We start from the raw sequence: 17,933 nt of genomic DNA, 5'->3' as shown, positions 1-17,933 counted from the left end.
GACATGTATTTATTAAAATAAGAATTCTGGACCCAACGGTATTAAAAACGTCCTTTAAAAGACAAGAGGGAAGGATATCTGAGGGACAATTTGTAGGCCACAGACTCTGAACTATCATAGATAGTGAGGAGAGCGATACAGGCTCAAACTGCTTAAAGACAGCTGAGTACGTGGGAGGAACTGAAGGGTCCATGGCAGAGGAGGTTGGTAAAGATCTAAGCACAGAAATCTTTCTAATAAAAAATGTTTTAAAATCTTCGCATAATGTAGGTGTGGGCACAATTTGAGCTACATTGATATGGACACATAGACCCTGCAACTGTACAAGGTCCAATGTGTGACCTTTTTCATGTGTTGGGACGGTCACTGACTGGTTAAGATTGAATGAGTCGGTAAGATTCATAAAATCTTTGGCCAAATGGCTTGATTTTCTGCACAGATGTTGCAGTTTGGCCCCTTCCTATTTCAACCACATTATTGCAAATGAAATGTAGCACTGTACAAATCAACCAGTGAGTCATTTCACAAGAAGTCTTTTCAATCAACATAGCACACAGCTACAGATAATATTGTTTAACTTCACAAGGAGGTGGTCCATATAAACAAACTACAAAGAAAATCGAGGAAATGTTTTAAAACGCAAAAATTAGTTTTCCCCCCTCCGCTTTTTCAAGAGATATGGTTTTATCATCATTCCTATGTCATATAAATGTAAGGGATACATTCACTTTCATGCCTCGACAGGTTATCATTGCACTCATGGATTTGTGACACATCCTATTCTATAAAAGTTTATCAGCAGGCGAGGAGCTGATGGCTCATTGCGGAGGGTTGTGTGGTGTATAACATATGTGCATTTGACCATTACAGTTTAAAATAACACTCTAGCAGCTGGACAGAGGGTCAGTGACCTCTTAAGGGGAGAGTAGTGATTGGTGGTTATGTAGGGAGTTAACCCTTCTATGGAATTTGACCTCTGACCCTTGTTTTGTTACCTCAGAATAGTACTGAACCCTTCTATGGTATCTAACATACACCTAAACACACCCTGTATAAGCGATGTTTGATGTACAGAAAGACAGAGTGGCCATCGGGCTGGGTCACTCTCCAAGATGCTGCAGAGCTTGTAATTGATGCTGAACTCCTTGATGTAATAAACCTTTATGATCAAGAACAGTGTCAAGCGGATTTCTTCTCAACACATCATCGCAGCATTATTGTTCGGACACCACAACAACACAACAAAACATTTGTTAGAGACAACAGCGTGGGAAACAAATATATGCCGACAGTCTTTGAACTGCTTTCACACCTGTTTGGTTCATCTGTTCCAGACCAGGGGAAGAAATCATACATTGTTGCATTTCAGTTCTCAATGTTCACTCTGACTTTTTACAAATGAACCAAGAGTAGTAACCATTAAGTTATACAAACTGACAAGTCATTTGTTGACAGTTTTGACGATTGTTAACCTGCATTATCAACATATAATCAGGACCTCTGTGGGGAAATCTAATTCCAGTGACTTTGAAAGTGACAGTTTATGCAGCACTGTAATACTTCTGATGTGTATATTTAATAATATTTAATAATAAGGTAGAGACATAGTAAAGAAAAGGGGTGTCTTATACAGTAATTTGGTAATTTGGTGCTTGCTACTGTGGGATCACTGTCACACACTTTTTAATGGACTGACAGAGTACACAGACTAAGCACAGCATTTTTAACAGCTTTTGACCTATATATTGGTGAAATCCATATATGCTGATGTGCATCTGTGGTAACCAAATTATTATAAATATAGACCTATACATTATTTTTACAAGTCAATTATAATATCGCTTACTGAACAGATTTCACAATTAGCCGATAGATCTATTAATAGTTTAATTCTGAAATAATGCTAAAATCACCTTTGTTATCATAAAATCCTGTGGTTGGTTTGTGTGCTTTCACTTCACAAGCAAACTGAACCAGAGTCCACTTGGAAGCGGAGACCACCGTTTTCAAGGGTCTCGGTTTGGTTGTTCAGCCCAAACGAAAGGTGTGAAAGCAAAACTCCCGACAAAACTATACCAAGAGTACCATTTGACAAACAAGTAAAAGTCTAAAAGTAGCATACTTGGTCAATAAAATACTCAAAGTACAAGTTTCTTGGTGCTTTAATGTTGTTTGAGACTTGACTTGTTTCCAAGTGTGTTCTGCATAGACTAAATACACTATTAATGGAAAGTGAAAGTATTTCAGCTGGGTTGTGAAAGGCGATGCAGCTTGCTTTCCAACAAGGCCAACAGTGACATAGTGTGCAGCAAAGTTAAAAGTAGATTACTGCCCCCAAAAATACTTGAATAAAGACTAGATGTGCTGTTAAAAAAAGGAAAAGTTACCGTTCCTAAAAAAAACTAATTTGCTACCCCGGCTGATGGGGGCCCTATTAAGGGGTTACTAGGGGGGTGAAATCAACGACAATACAAATAGGCCACAATGTCCACGCTGGTGCGGTTTGCTGCAAGGAATGAGAACCTGGTGGGAGCTCGTCTCTGCAGAAGACACAGATGTGGAAGAGCCTTACTTTTTTGCCACAATCAGAACAAGCAAACTTTATTCAAAATATTCAACTAAACAACAAAAATGCATGTTCAGTCAGGCAGACTGGGTCCAAGGTCGGCCTCTTTGTAACTGAAGAGAAACGTGGGCCCGGGGCAGCTGCAACCTTCCTTTAAGCCCCTTGAACTCTGCATGCTGTTGCTGCCTTGCAAATGCCCAACCTTTTGCTCCTCTCCCGCTCAACGCCTCTCCTGTCGCCGCCTGAACCCACCATGGCTTCGTTGTCTTGGAGTCAGAGTCCTGGCCGGTGCCACTGTAAATCACAAAGGGACTGAGCCGCTCCCCACTGGCTTTCCTTGCTGGGTCACCCTCGCCCTGGGCCTGAAAACCTCCTCCTCCCGATGGTCCAAAGCTCCTGTGCACCAACACTCCTCCGATACTCTGAGCTCCCAGTTCAGGCAGAGTCAGCTAACTAGCTGCACGGCTAATTAAGCTAACTGGCTAAAGACATCTATGGTTAGCAGCAATTCATGATTACTCTGGTGATATGCTGGCCCCTATTTGTTCCTGGTAAAATAAAGGTAAAATAAAAAAAGAGTGTATTAAACATGATGTCAATTCACCTCAGGCTAATCCATGTATTTATTTCTCCTCCTTCTTTGGTACTTGTGTATCATCATAACCTCGTCATCCCTCCCTACAACTTCTCAAAATAAAACTCTTCTATCTTTCCATGTAGTTTTATCCTTTGCCCTTGTTAAGTTGCAGCTGTTGAAATTTTTCTTTTTCTTCAAATCAGCGCATTTCACTGAAGATCTCAACTGTCTGAGACAATACTTCAGCAATTTCAAGTGAAATGGCTCAAGTATAAAAGGGTTCTTGGCGATAGGATCAATCCTAATTATGTTTGTTGGAAAGTGTAAACTGATGTTCAGCAGATGTGGTCACCATGAAATTACATTTGCGAGCTGCAGACTGAAAGGTTTTTTTTGACTACAAACATATCTGTGCACTAAAATCTTAGTTCTGACTTCCTAAATATCTAGTATTCGAGAAGGTTGTACAGACAATTATGGACCTAAAAGGAAGAATCCTACTAACTTGATGATGGTGATCCGCTGACTTTTCCTTTTGCGCCACCTTGGTGCATCGAACTAGAACCATCATTAGGTTCAAAAATATATTTTACTGATACTTTGGTTTATGACTAAATTCCTGCAAAGTTAATGACATTCCCATCTTTCTCAGGTGTAGTCCATGCTCACTAGTAATTAGCAATGTAAGCATGCTAACATGCTAAAATAAATTGGTTAATATGGTAGACATTACACCTGCTAAACATCAGCATGTTAGCATTGTCATTTTATGTAGCACACTAACATTAGCACTTAGCTCAAAGCACACTGTGACCTTTATTTTCATCTTCTTTAAATTTAGCAGAATGCCAATAAACACAAGACACTGCAGTCTAAAAGTGCAAAACTTGTGATGACTTTGAAGCACTCTTTTTTATATGTTCCGGCCTGCATCAATCATTGCCCCAAGGCATGGATCTCATAATTATTTATAGACAAATAATATGCAAACAAACCGCTATCATCATGTTTGTAGCATCTACAAAGTCAGGTTTATGACTGTTCAAAGCCCTATTGGGGAGCAATTCTTTCCGTTCCACTCTTGCTAATAAACATGCACATTCCTTGAAACGATTCACTCCAAGGGAAAGTAGTGGGTGGTCGTATGTCTGTGTGTATTAACAGCCTGCCCCTGACGGGCCATTGGGAGCACCAAGACCACTCTCGTGTCTGTGTGGTAAATATGAAACCAGAACCAGGTTAGCTTAGCATAAAGACTGAAGCTCTCGCCTCGCTCTCTCAGTTACTACCAACATTTCCAAACTTCACAAATTAAAACATTATTTCCTGTGCCTTTAATCTGTAAAAACAAGAAGTTGTGGTTTTTTACAGGGTGTGCTGGAACTATTTCTATGCTGGGCACAGTATAACTTCCTGGACTCTCGTCATCACCATGAGATTGTCAGACAAACAACTGCTGGGTTTCAATTCAAAAAGTCTCAACTTCCCTTTCAAAACATTATACAGTTACTCCTGTTTTTACCCGACTCTCTTTACCTGACTGGCTCTGGGATTTTGAAAAGTGAGTGAGATAGCAGGTTAACAATCGTAAGAATTTGGAAAGGAATTTGTGGTCACCTACTGCGTCTGGAAAAATCAGGAATATCAGCTTGTTGTTCGGTTGGGCTTTGCAAAACACTGTGACGTGCATGAATTTCTAGATGGGGACACTTGGCTTAGTTACATACAGTCATTTGTACAAATAATGTCATTATACTATCATTCAATATAAGGCATGTGGTCATAACCTTTCCCAAGCCACACAAATATCTCAGTGCCCTGGAATGTACCATATCTCCAAACTGCCAGGAAATGAAAATTGTGGCAGGATCAGCAGTCTCTCTTCTAGGATTTATTGGTTGGGCAAGAAAGTTGGGCCTGGGAAATTTAGCAAAGTGCCAATACTTATAGGGAAATGAGTTTAGAATAATACAATTAAGAGCATCTCATCTGTCAGTAAGAGGAGCCGTTTACCTGAAACTTAAAGGGAGAGTAATGCGGCATTCAGTCTAAACGCGAATTTAATCCACGCAATGCTTTCCTCACGGGGGTTTTATCGCTGGACATCGCTGGAGTGTTCACACACAACACGATAACGCGAACAAAAACAACTTGCCATTACTACAGCTGTATGAACCCAAAGTAAACATTTTGCTGTGATTAAATAGCAATAAATGGATCAAACTGATGCTGAAATAACTACAATATGATGCAGAATTGTTAAACATATAAATTCATGCTTTGTCAGGTCTGACAGCAAGACAGCAGGACAACAACTTTTTTGTTTTCTGAATGGAGTTTGGATCGATCAGTAAAGAACCTCCTCACTTTCTTTTCTCCCAATGTCCAGTTTTGTCCGTTTTTAAATAAATATGAAGTAGTGCCAAACACACACTGGAACCGGATGTGCACGGAACCTAGATGCTGAGAAGCTTGAGTGAAGATAAATCAATGTTGTAATCCCAAAAACTAAAGTAAAAAGCTAATTTAATAAAAGCAGTTTACTCCGAGCTCCTCCCGCGAGCAAACGCAGTAGTTGTCAGAGCAGAATCCAGTCCGACCATGGGTGTTTAATTGTCCAAAAGCTGGAGTGCTGTTCCCTGCTCCTCTAGCCCAAATTTAGCAGATCTCAGCCAGCCAGCAAATTTTCAATCGCCCGCTCTGCATGGCCCTCTGCACACAACGCTCTGAAGCTGTCGGTGATGTACGGACAATCTCAAAGTTGATAGGCTATCGCAACTCAGCGTCACGCGAATTTCTCGCTTGAGTTGAAAATATTCAACTCACACGAATTCCTTCGCGTTGCCTTCACGTCGCTTTGTATGTAAACTCACTGCCCCAAACGCTCACTTCGCTTTTCGTCTGAAAGCACCATCAGTGATTCTGGAATCCAATTTTTCTTGTTTATTTATTTACATATAAATTGTTATTAATATGGGGGAGGGGGTGACATTGAAGCTGTCCATTTTGAGTGAAGTGGTGAGGGTGGTTTGGGTTATGGATTTGGAGAAGCTGTAATGTTGAGTGTCATCAGCATAGCAGTGACAGTGGAGGCCATGACAGCAAAGGATCTGGTGGAAGGATGTAGATGATGAAGAGGAGGGGACCAAGCACTGAGCACTGCAGGATACCATGGGAGACTGGGCTGGTGCAGGACTTGCAGTTGTTTAGGAAGATGCATTGGTGTCTTTTAGAAAGGTAGGAGTTAAGCCAGGCGAGGGCAGTATGATACGAGGTAATTGATGGTGTCGAAGGCGGCAATGAAATAAATAAATAAATAAATAAAATGTATTATCACATTTATTTCTCCACATCTCCTGTGTGACAATGGATTGTAGAAATTGTGGAGATAAATAAATTGTGTGACAATACATAAACGTTAAATAAATAAACCTTAAATTAAATAAATAAACAAATGGAAATGTAGAAATAAATTATTTTTTGGCAAAATTTTGATATATTCATATATTTTTAATTTATCATGCTAACTAATTATTTAAACTTATTATTTCCAATGTCACGTTTGGGCCCCCACATGTCATAATTTACATTATGGAGAGAATGATGATGAACACAATATTGCTTAGGTCTGCATGCATTTAATAATCCACATTTAATTTCATACAAATTACTTCTAAATCACAAATTATATTACATTATCTATCAAATAATGTTTCAGTTTCCCTCCATACGCTATAACAGGCAGGTCAAATGACGTATATTGACCCATTTACATGCACCTACACTACTGAGGTCTGTGTCAGTCTGAAAGGAGTAGACTTAAGACCCAAGAGTGTACATGAGCAGCCATGCGGAAAGTAAAACGTAAATATGATACACAAGTTGATCTCACTACAAGCAAATCTGCATAGAACAGGGCAACACCTAGTAGAAAACTCATTGATCCACGCCTTCATTACATCCAGAACTGACTGCTGCAATAGCATCTTCTATGGTTCATATATCCAAAACCCTGCTGCCCGCCTCCTCACCCACACACGCACCCGTGACCACATCACCTCTGTGCTCTAGAATCTTCACTGGGTTCCTGTTCCCCAAGGCATTCAGTACAAAATCCTCCTCCTCACACATAAAGCCCTCCATAACACAGGCCCTTCCTTTCTCACAGACCTGCTCCACCACCACAGTCCCTCCTGCAACCTCCGCTCCTCTGACACTAACCTCCTCTCACCTCAAATCAGGACCAAGCACCGTACATGGGGCGACAGAGCTTTCACCATTGCAGTCCCCTCCCTATGGAACTCCTTACCCATACACATCCGAGATTGTAGCAACATGGACTCTTTCAAATCACCTATCAAAACCCACCTTTTTAGACTAGTTTTTAACATAAAATAATGTTATATTACACCTGCTGCTGTTTGTTAATTTGTTATTTAAATGGTCGCCCCTTGCACTTATGTACTTCTGCACCACATGTTTTACTGTTCATATATTATATATTATGCTATTTATGTTATCTGTTTTAAATGTACATAACTTCTGCTTTTACTGTAAAGTGTCTTTGAGTGTCCTGAAAAGCACTATAGAAATAAAATGTATTATTATTATTATTATTATTATTATTATTATTACAGCAGAGCAAATGTCAAGTTAGTTAGTAAGCAAAGTAACCTCTAAAGCAAAGTAGTGACGTTCTAACTTGGGAAAGTACAGGAAGTAGTTTACTGGAAAATATGTTGAAATATTGATACATCTAAGATTATGTTGCATGTCTCCTTAAATCTCAACAAGTGTCTTATGTTCAATCTTTTTCACTCTTTCACTCTTCTGACATAGTGTTGTTATGACATAACCTGTCAGAGTTTGCAAAACAAATAAAATACAAACACAAATAGTTCATTCACACACATACAGTCGGATACACAATATAATAAGGTTGTACCTCAGAGTCACAGTATGTCAAAAAAGGCAAAAGGTGCATTTATCAGTTTATGCTCAAGGTAAACTGATCATCTCTTGTATGGCAACTAATGACTAGTCTAATGTTTGTGAAACAAACAAAACTTATTTCAAAAAACTTTTTTATGGATAATACACTGTGTGGCACAGTTAAGTGATAGGCCCCTGACAACACTTTGTGAGATAAAAGCTCTTTCATACCTTTTACGCGCCGCTATTTTTTTTATTATTATTTTTTACTTGTGTTGCTGTGTATCGTCATCAATCTACATTCAGTTAGGATGTTGACAACTATTTCACCTTATTTGAGCAGGTGGCTTCTACACTGAAGTGGCCAAAAGAGACGTGGACATTGTTGTTGCAATGCGTTCTGAGTGGTAAAGCGCAGACTGTTTACTCATCACTTCCGACGGAAGACAGTCTTGATTTTGAAGTAAAAACCGCTGTGCTTAGAGCATATGAGCTGGTGCCGGAGGCGTACCGTCAAAAGCTTCGCCGGTTGAAAAAGTTTGGCCATCAGACGTATGTTGAATTTGCTCGGGAGAAGGAGACCCTTTTTGATCGCTGGTGTACATCTAATGAGGTTGGCGATTTTTGCACAGCTTAAACCGTTAATATTAATAGAAGACTTTAAAAACAGTCTTCCAGAGCGAGTTTCAACTTACTTAAATGAACATAAGGTCTGTGATATTTTTAAGGCTGCTGTCTTAGTTGACGAATATGTGCTTACACATAAGAATGTCTTTGTAGATCGTCCTTTTTGGAATGTTTGTAAGCCTTTTGAGAACCTGATTCCTACTGGGAAGGATAGGCATAGTGAAGTCGTTGAGGGGGGCAGAAATGCTGGTCCCTCAGAGCTTGATGCTGAGGATGAGTTGAAGGTAAAAGACATCATGTGCTTTTATTGTAAAAAAAAAAAAAGACATATTGTGGCAGGCTGTCCTGTGTTGAAAAAGCGAAGTGTGAAGCCTTTAGCTTTAGTAAACAAACTTGATAAAAATTTAAATTAACCTGTGTTGTCTAAAGACATGTCTAGTGACCTGACTGTATTTACTCCCTTTATTATGGATGGTGTTGTCTCGTTGCCTGGTAACAAACTTAAAGTGCCGGTAAAGATTCTGCGGGACACTGCTGCCTCCCAGTCTCTTATTTTGGAAGGAGTTTTGCCATTCGGTAATGAGTCTGCTGTGGGTTCTGACGTTCCTGTGTTGGGTTTTTGTATGGAAGACGTTGATGTGCCTCTGCATAGGGTCTGTGTGGAGTCTGACCTTGTGTCAGGAGAGGTGTCTGTCGGGGTGCGTCCTGGTTTCCCTATAAAAGGGATTGCCTTTTTGATGGGGAATGATTTGGCCGGTGGAAAGGTGTTGGTTAAAACTGAAGTGACGCCGATTCCTGTTAGGCAGGTTCCTGATGAGCTTGCTCACAAGTTTCCCAAGGTTTTTACTGCATGTGCTGTTACTCGATCTGTGTAAACAGGATGAGGAGGGAATTGATTTCAGTGAAAGTTTTCTTGTTGATCCAGATAATGGTCACTCATTTTCTCCAGTGGGGGCTGAGAGTAATGCCACAAGGGCAGAGACCTTTCCTGAGGCTGAGCGTTTATCCTTATCTCGTATAACAGTTGATTGATGCGCAGAAAAATTGTTATGTTGTCTCCTTTGTTTGAAGATGCAATAGCTGGAGAGAAAGTTGTACTTCTGTCAACAGGTTATTTTGTGAGATGGTTTGCTGATGAGTAAATGGATGCCATCCAGTGCATCTGCTGCAGATGACTGGAGGGCTGTGACCCAAATTGTAGCTCCATGTGCATATCGAGCAGAGATTTTGAATCTGGCTCGTGATAGTCCTCGTATAATCGTATTTTGCGCCATTTCTTTTGGCCTGGGTTAATGAGGGATGTTTCACGTTACTGTAAGTCTTGTCATCTATGTCAGGAAGTTAGGAAACCAGACCATCCCTCCTGCTCCATTATATCAGATTCCGGTGGTATGTGAGCCATTTGAACGGGTTCTGGTTGACTGTGTGGGCCCCCTGCCTCGTACAAAAACTGGTAATAAGTTTTTGTTGACTGTGATTTGTGCATCCACTCGATTACCAGAAGTGTTCCCTTTATGGAAGATCTCAACTCCAGTGGTTTTGAAGGCTTTGACAAAGTTTTTTTTCATTGTTTGGTTTGCCGAAGGTTGTACAAACCGACCAGGGTTCAAACTTTATGTCATGGGTGTTTGCTCAGGTGCTGAAGCAGTTAAATATTAAACACTGTCATTCTAGTGCATACCATCCTGAGAGTCAGGGTGCACTTGAACGTTTTCACCAGACATTAAAAACCATGTTGTGTACTTATTGCCTGGAGTTCGAGAAAGATTGGGATGAAGAAGTTCACATGCAGATGTTTGCTGTAAGGGAGGTGGTTCAGGAGTCTTTGGGGTTTAGTCCATCGGAGTTAGTATTTGCCCATACTGTGCGTGGGCCATTGAAGTTACTTAAAGTGGCTGTATGAGGGGACAGAACAAAACTTGTTGGACTATGTGAGTAACTTCAGATTTAAATTACGCAGAGCTTGTGAGATAGCTGGGGATAATCTTGAAGCAGGGCAGGATGACGGTGTGGTTTGATAAACGTGCTCAAAATAGAGAATTTCTGCCTGGGGATAAGGTTTGTGTTGCCGGTTCCTGGGTCTAGTTTGCAGGCTCGCTACAGCGGGCCTTATGTGGTTCAGAAGAAGGTTGATGATAGACTACCTGATAGCCACTCCTGATCGCTGCCGTAGATCTCGTCTATGTCATGTTAATATGCTAAAGTCTTACTGTGACAGGCAACAGATGTAGCCGGACACGGGGTCCAGTTCTGGTGCAGGGGAGGGTGAGGGTGAGTAAATAAATCACTGTTTGCTGACGTTCCATCTCAAACTCACTTGCTGAAGTATGACACTGATGTGGTGGATATACAGCCCATTAAACAACATCCGTATTGAGTAAATCCAGACAAACGTCGCCGTCTTAAGGAACAAGTGGACTATATGCTACAGCATGAGCCCAGCTGTAGTGCGTGGAGCTCTCCGTGTTTGCTTGCTGATAAAGCTAATGGTGAAGATTGTTTCTGTACTGATTTTTAGAAAAGTGAATGGGGTGACAAAGCCTGATTGTTATCCTCTTCCTCGAATGGAGGATTGTGTGGATCACATTGGGGGTGCCAAGTTTGTTACAAAACTAGACTGACTAAAAGGATACTAGCAAGTACCATTGACTGAGTGGGCAAAGGAGATTTCACATTCGTCATGCCCGATGATTTTCTTTGCCTTTGGAATGTGAAACGCGCCGGCTACCTTTCAGCGGTTAATGAATGTTGTTCTATCTGTTGTTCCATTCTGTGAAGCGTATCTTGATCTGGTGGTCTGTTCTGACTCATCAGGAGCATCTGCATACAGTGTTTCGTCGTCTGAAAGAGGCAGGTTTAACTGTGAACCTGTTAAAGTGTGAGTTTGGACAAGCAACAGTGACTTATCTTGGAAAAGTGGTGGGGGAGGTCAAGTTCGACCTCTTAAGGCGAAGGTGGAGTGTATCGAGGCTTTCACTATTCCAACCACCCGAACTGAGCTCCGCCGTTATTTAGCGATGGTTGGTTATTATCGGGGGTTTTGTAAAAATTTCTCTGCTATAGCCTCACCTTTAACAGACCTAAGCCCAAAAGTGGAGTTTGTATGGTCCGATACTTGTCAGTTGGCATTTAATCAGACCAAAAGCTTGCTGGTAAAAGCCCCTGTTCTTGCAGCGCCTCGGTTTGATCATCCTTTTAAGTTGGCTGTAGATGCAAGTGACACTGGCGTGGGCGCTGTTCTTTTACTTGTCCTGGCTTTAGAACATTTTGATGTTTATGTTGGCTCATCTATTGATGTGATGGTTTATACGGACCATAATCCGCTGGTTTTTCTGCAGAAAATGCGGAATAAGAACAGACGATTAATGAGTTGGAGTTTGCGGTTGCAGACCTTCAATGTGGAAGTCAGATACATCCGTGGCAGGGATAATGTTCTGGCTGATGCACATACTGGGGTAAGTTGTAACAATTAGACAAGAGGCAAGAATGGATGACATACAGTGTGATTTGCTTCAAAAACAGGTAAAGTGAAATAAAAGAACAATGTCTTCTCTGTAAGTGTTTGAAGTGAGCTGGTATTCACAGATATGCAGTATACATTGGTGCCGATACACATGCCAACATGTGAACAACAGAGGAGTACTTTTCACAGTGCTGACAAATTAATGCTGGTAACCCTGGAGTGCAGGCCCAGAGACTGCATAGGATTATTTAAAGAAGTGTTACAACACACCCCTTGTCAGCCATTGTTTAGCTAGCTGTGTTAGCATAGTGGTTTGAAATTAGCAGAGGAAAATGCATCACATGTTGCCTAAGAAATGACAATTTAATCTAAGTCATACATTTCTATTTGCAATAGTGTGTATATACGAAACAAAATACAGTCTCCAAAAATGTTACTGTCTTACCTCAAAATCTAAATTTTCTCTATACATTCTGAATGTGCCTGTTTCCAGCCTTGACCACCACCATGTGTGATTGGAATGAAGTACGTAAATACTCAAATCATCTCATGACTCAATCTTATCTGTAACTGGTGGAATTGGTGTTGTACAACTCTCCCCATGTTACAACCCTACGCGGTCTCCCCTATACATAAATGACATTTTTTTCTTTTCTGTAACTGAAATGGTTATCACATCACTGCAAACAATTTCCACTCATATATAGGATTTTAAAAAAAATCTTGCATCTGCTTGCTGCTGGGAAATTCCACTTGTCAACATGAGAGGAATTTAGTTACTTTTGACCTTTTCTTAACTTCCCCCCAACCCTTAATGTCTTTGATGCACTAATGGTGTTTAAAATGTATTGATGTTCTTCTTGAGCATTTGTTCTTAACACACTTGTATTGAGCAGATACAGTAATGACCTTTCTTACTGCAAAGCACAGGTGAATATTAATTATGCCCCTAATGCATTTAGTTGTCCCAGTTACAAGGCTTCACAATACTGTGGGACAAGTGTGAAAGCACTTTTGTGCAGTAATGTAAATGCTTCAAGTTAAATCTACTTTTCCCAGAAATAGCATCATTACATTTTATACTGCACTTTACTTAAGGACAGTGATTGACCAAGTGAATGTTCTCAGCATGTGGCATGTGTGATAACTTTAAACAAACTTGTCTTGCACTCTGTCCATTGGATTTAACTCCAACGGTCTATCAAAGTGTGAGAACAAGCAGGTGGGCTCTGTAGACATTGGCCAAATCAAATCTCCGCCCTAAAGCCAAAGCCCTGAACCCTCTGCCTCTGTCCGAGAGGCTGCAAGGGCCCGAAATGGTACAATGGGCCAGCACTGCAACATGCCAAAACAACTGTGGGTTAGGTACATTTTTATTTTACAGACTGGCCCCCAGTCTTCCGTTTTTTAAATTGCGACTTAAACGTATTTTTATTCCATGGCTTTTAATCTGGCATGAGAGCTGTATGTTGTATTTGTTTGGTGTTTTTTGTCTATTTATTGTTTCAAGTCAATGTACAACACTTTGATAAACCTGTTTGTTTAAAATGTGCTTAGAAATAAAGAGATTGGATTTTGTACTTTATTTATGGCTGAGGCACTGAAAGGACTGTCTTATTTGAACATGTTCCAGGCTCTTGAGTAAAGTCATTATTTTAAAATGACCTCTACCTTTGGACGAGAGGTCATTTTCAAATAATCCCTGTTCTTGTTTTTATCAGAACAGGATCATACACTTACATGTATACTTTTTTCTTGTAGTTGCTGCTTCCATGTTTGTTTATGCCAGCTCTCCTGGAAACCCCGTTATTAACGTCACAACACTATGAACTGTGGGTAATTCCGTCAGGCAAAGTCTGCAGAGCCCACAAAGGGCTCAAAAGGTCTGCGAGAGAGAGCCCTCATGTGCTTGACAATTTGACAGTGGGACAGCCCATGCCCTCATGGACTTACCGGGAATGTACCTCTGAGTCCATGAGTGTGGAGATTGGGATTCAGCCATAGACTACAACATGAGATGATTAGAGATCAGCCAAGTGCAACAGTTTTTTTTTTTTGTCCAAGTCAGACAGAAGGGAGATTTAGATTTGCATATATATGTTTAAAACAGAAAATCAAGAAGTAAGCTCTATTAAAATGTTGCAGTGAGACAGAAGGAGAGCCGTGTTTTGAAAAGGCATCAGAACAACTTGATGGACCATGAAGGCGCATTGCTCAGCCGCCAGCCCCGGACACACATGGATGGCAGTCACACAGTTCACTTTCACTGAGGCAAAACCGATAGTCTCCTTTTGTTTTCATGAATCCAGTGCTGCTTGGCCTTTCCTCCCATCTTGTGTTCCTGTCAGTTTCAAGCTCAACCTGACTGAGCTGGTCTGATGCTCAGGAAGCCGTTTGTACAAGTTGCCCGCCTCATACAGGAAGTGCTTTGTTTCTCTCTGCAAATATTTCATCACCCTGCCTGCAGGCTCCAACAGCCCCCTGCTATTCTGAAAAGGACACACATCTGCCTTATATGATGTTGCAGTATATCTTTCACACACTACAGCTGTTTTGTAACCACTCCTTTTAATCCACCTTATTTTGCAGCACTACCATGTTTTTCTGTTTCACTGCATTCATACATAAAACTGCTCTTACGCTGACATACTTGCAGGTACTGACATATTTGACTTAATTGCATGAATATATGCTGTAAGATACTGTGATTTTGAAGATTCAAATCCAAATTAGTCACTCACAGTTAACAGCTGTTCAAGTTTTTTACTTGTAGATTAATCTTGGAAATTAAATTCTGTTCTGCTCTGCTATTACCCCTCTCCTCTGGCTCCTTTTTTTTCTGTTACAATGGATCTTATGTGCAGTTGTACCTTTACATCTTAGCCTAATCATATTACACATAAAAGAAGAGCCCATAAAATAGCCTACATAATAGAGATTTGAATTACAATAAGAACACTGTGAAGATAATTAGGCTAATTTACTCAATGCGATGCCAAAAAGCCGCCCTGGCTTTGTCGTCCGCCATGATGTTAGATTTAGCCGTTAACTTGTCTTTACATTCATAATTTCCTGACACTACCAATGTGCATTCCTCTGGAGAAATATGGAGCATGCGCCATTTCGAAAAAACTCTACCTGCACGGCCAAACATGCCCCTTTTATGCGAACGCGCACCAACTTCAATTAAGTTAACAACGGGTTAACACGGGCTCAACTAACAAACATCTTATTCACCTTTGTAGTACTGTTTAACTCTAGTGTAGGCGGTCAGAGTTTGCCTGATAACCCCGAGTTAGGTCTAACTCTGAATAGGTCGATCACCCTTCGAAGTAGCCTACAGGCAAACTCAGAGTTGACAAACTCTGACTGCCTACATTGGTATTAAACGGCAGGCCTACTACAAAGGTGGATAAGATGTTGGTTAGTGGAGTCGATGTGTCTTGAGGGGTGTGTTCAGCCGTGTAGACAGAGGTTTTCACAACGGCGCGTGCTCCGTATTTTCCACAGTAGAATGCACATTGATTGTGTCAGGATATGAAGAGTGTAAAGACACATTTAGGCCAAATCTAACACCGTGGTGGCCAACAAACCCAGGGAGGCTTTTTGGCATCGCATTGAGTAAATTTGTAGCCTAATTATCTTCACAGTGTACTTAGTGTATGTATTTTATGGGCTCTTCTTTTAAGTGTAATATGATTAAGATGTAAAGGTAGAACTGCACATAAGGTCCATTGTAGAAAGAAAAGGAGCCAGCGGACAGGGTTAATAATCCGAGACAAAATAATTTCCAAGATTAATCTACAAGTAAAAAACTTTAATATTCTCTGACATTATAGTCACACATTTATGAGAGAAACTTCACTTTGTAAGGCTGCAACATCACACACATGTCTGCCATGTAGGCTATTATGCATGCATTGGAAAGTTATATTAAACTTAAATACTGTGTTTAGCTCAAAATCACTATCATGCAACTTAGAGACTTTGCCTTGGATTCGGCGTATTCAGAAGAAAACACCAGAATGATTTTTTTTTACGACATTAATTTCAGGGAATTTTCTTCTTGTAAGTTTCACACTTTCATCTAGGATTTTTTTTCTTGGTTATTAACCCCGACCCTGGCTCCCTATTTTTTGGATATGTAAAATAGTCTATATAAATATGTGAAAACAAACAGGCGAATTCAACTGTCCCGTTAATTAAGATTCCTCTCTAAAATCACAGAGGCTGCAGGGCTCGCTGTCTGAATGTAATGCTGTTGTGTTCAGAACTGCAACCGCAGTGGAACAAATCAGGATGAAATCTAAATATATTTTATGAAGTGGTGTGTAATAATTACCTACTTCTCATCATTAACGCTGACTACACATGTGGTGTGTAGTGTGCGTGCAGGGTAACCTCGAGTCAACCATCAACACAACCTGCTCGGAGCAGTTTAGAGATGCAGCGTAAATTGCCATGGCAACAGACCTCGGGTAACAACTATCCCCCTTTTGTAGTACGGGTTAACCGGGAAGTTACACCCGACGTCACGAAGTTACTCCTCAAGTTACCTCGCTTCGTAGTAGCCTACAGGCCACTGGCCAGCTCTGCACTCCTGGATTGTTGTGTCCTCTGAATCTACCACACGCCAGCTTTCTTGTCAGTCTAGTTTCTAGTCTTGTGTTTTGCTTGCCTGCCCGATTAACCACTTTATTTTCTCTGCTTTAAGGAAATTGATCAGTCTCCTGGATCTCCTGCCTGCCCAGCTTGCCAACACTCCCGTCTGGATTTCATCCCCCCTCACCAGCCAGTTCCCTCTCACTTTCTCCCACTGTCAGCGGAACCCGGACTCAGCCCGTATTCCTTTTTCCACCACCTATTCTGCCCTTCAGTTGAATGTTCTCTCTGGTATTAATAAACCTCTGTTGTCTTACCACCGGCTCTGGTCTGCATCTGGGTACTGTTCAAACCTCTGACACCCTCTGAAGATAGATTCCCACGGCACTGTACCTTTAAATGCTATGGGGGGGGGCAAATTTCCTTTGAATGAAGAACATGACTGCCTTGTGTTGAGCAATTGCTGATATAAGGAAGTAAAATATGTGACCTTTTAGCAACCTTTTCTCCACCCCACAAAATAAAAATAAAAAGAGTTATAGAGTTATAGAGCTGTTTTGGTTCACTCTGATGCTTCTGATCACCTTCGTTTTCGGCTGCAGCAAGCCGCTGTTAAACCCTCTGCCACTGTACTAGTGACTAGTTGGTAAACATAGTGGAGCATTTAGCAGCAGAAGAGCCAGATCCAGATCAGAGTTAGTGGAAAACAAAACAGAGCAAATGAAATGAACACTAACGTTGCTCCGTGTCTGCTGGACATCTAAATCGGCAACACATCAACTTTACAGCTTGTTCCATTTTCCACGTGCCCAACAAATAAATATTAATACATAAATCACAGTGATCTGATGTTCAAACTTTGAATGTGGAGTGATGTAGATGCTATTTTTATTTATTTTTTCTTTCCTGTAAATATTGTATTATTGTGTTTTAAAAGATCGCTGTGCGCATTCTGGAAGTCACCATACCAACATCAAGCCCCATAAATAAGACCACTGGCCTTTTAAGGATACTTTTCTGACTTTTCTAGTGTATATTACTTCAAAACAAAGCAGTGCATCTTGAGCAATGTTTCTCTTTGGCACAAAGTAAATTATTTTGGTGTCTTTTCCTGCAAAGCTCACTTAAATTCAGACAAATGTAAGCAATGTGTGATTTGTCTTGAG

At 40.7% G+C, this 17,933-nt stretch overlaps 1 long non-coding RNA gene across 2 annotated transcripts; it reads left to right on the top strand.

The window, feature by feature from the left end:
- The first annotated feature begins 8,716 nt into the window (after positions 1-8,716).
- Positions 8,717-17,308, top strand: LOC119914635. Of its 2 annotated transcripts, none has more exons than XR_005446800.1 (2): positions 8,717-12,157; positions 13,927-17,308. It is a non-coding gene; the product is annotated as an uncharacterized LOC119914635 (long non-coding RNA). The 2 variants fall into 2 exon arrangements; XR_005446801.1 differs by having other exon boundaries at positions 8,730-12,157; positions 16,880-17,308.
- The last annotated feature ends 625 nt before the right edge of the window (positions 17,309-17,933 follow it).

Source organism: Micropterus salmoides, unplaced genomic scaffold, assembly GCF_014851395.1.
Source record: "Micropterus salmoides isolate LMB-PRFRI ecotype aquatic unplaced genomic scaffold, ASM1485139v1 Ms_hic_scaffold_20, whole genome shotgun sequence".
Classification (NCBI taxonomy): domain Eukaryota; kingdom Metazoa; phylum Chordata; class Actinopteri; order Centrarchiformes; family Centrarchidae; genus Micropterus; species Micropterus salmoides.
The sequence above is the reverse complement of the archived record's forward strand: the minus strand, read 5'-3'. Positions and strand labels throughout refer to the sequence as shown.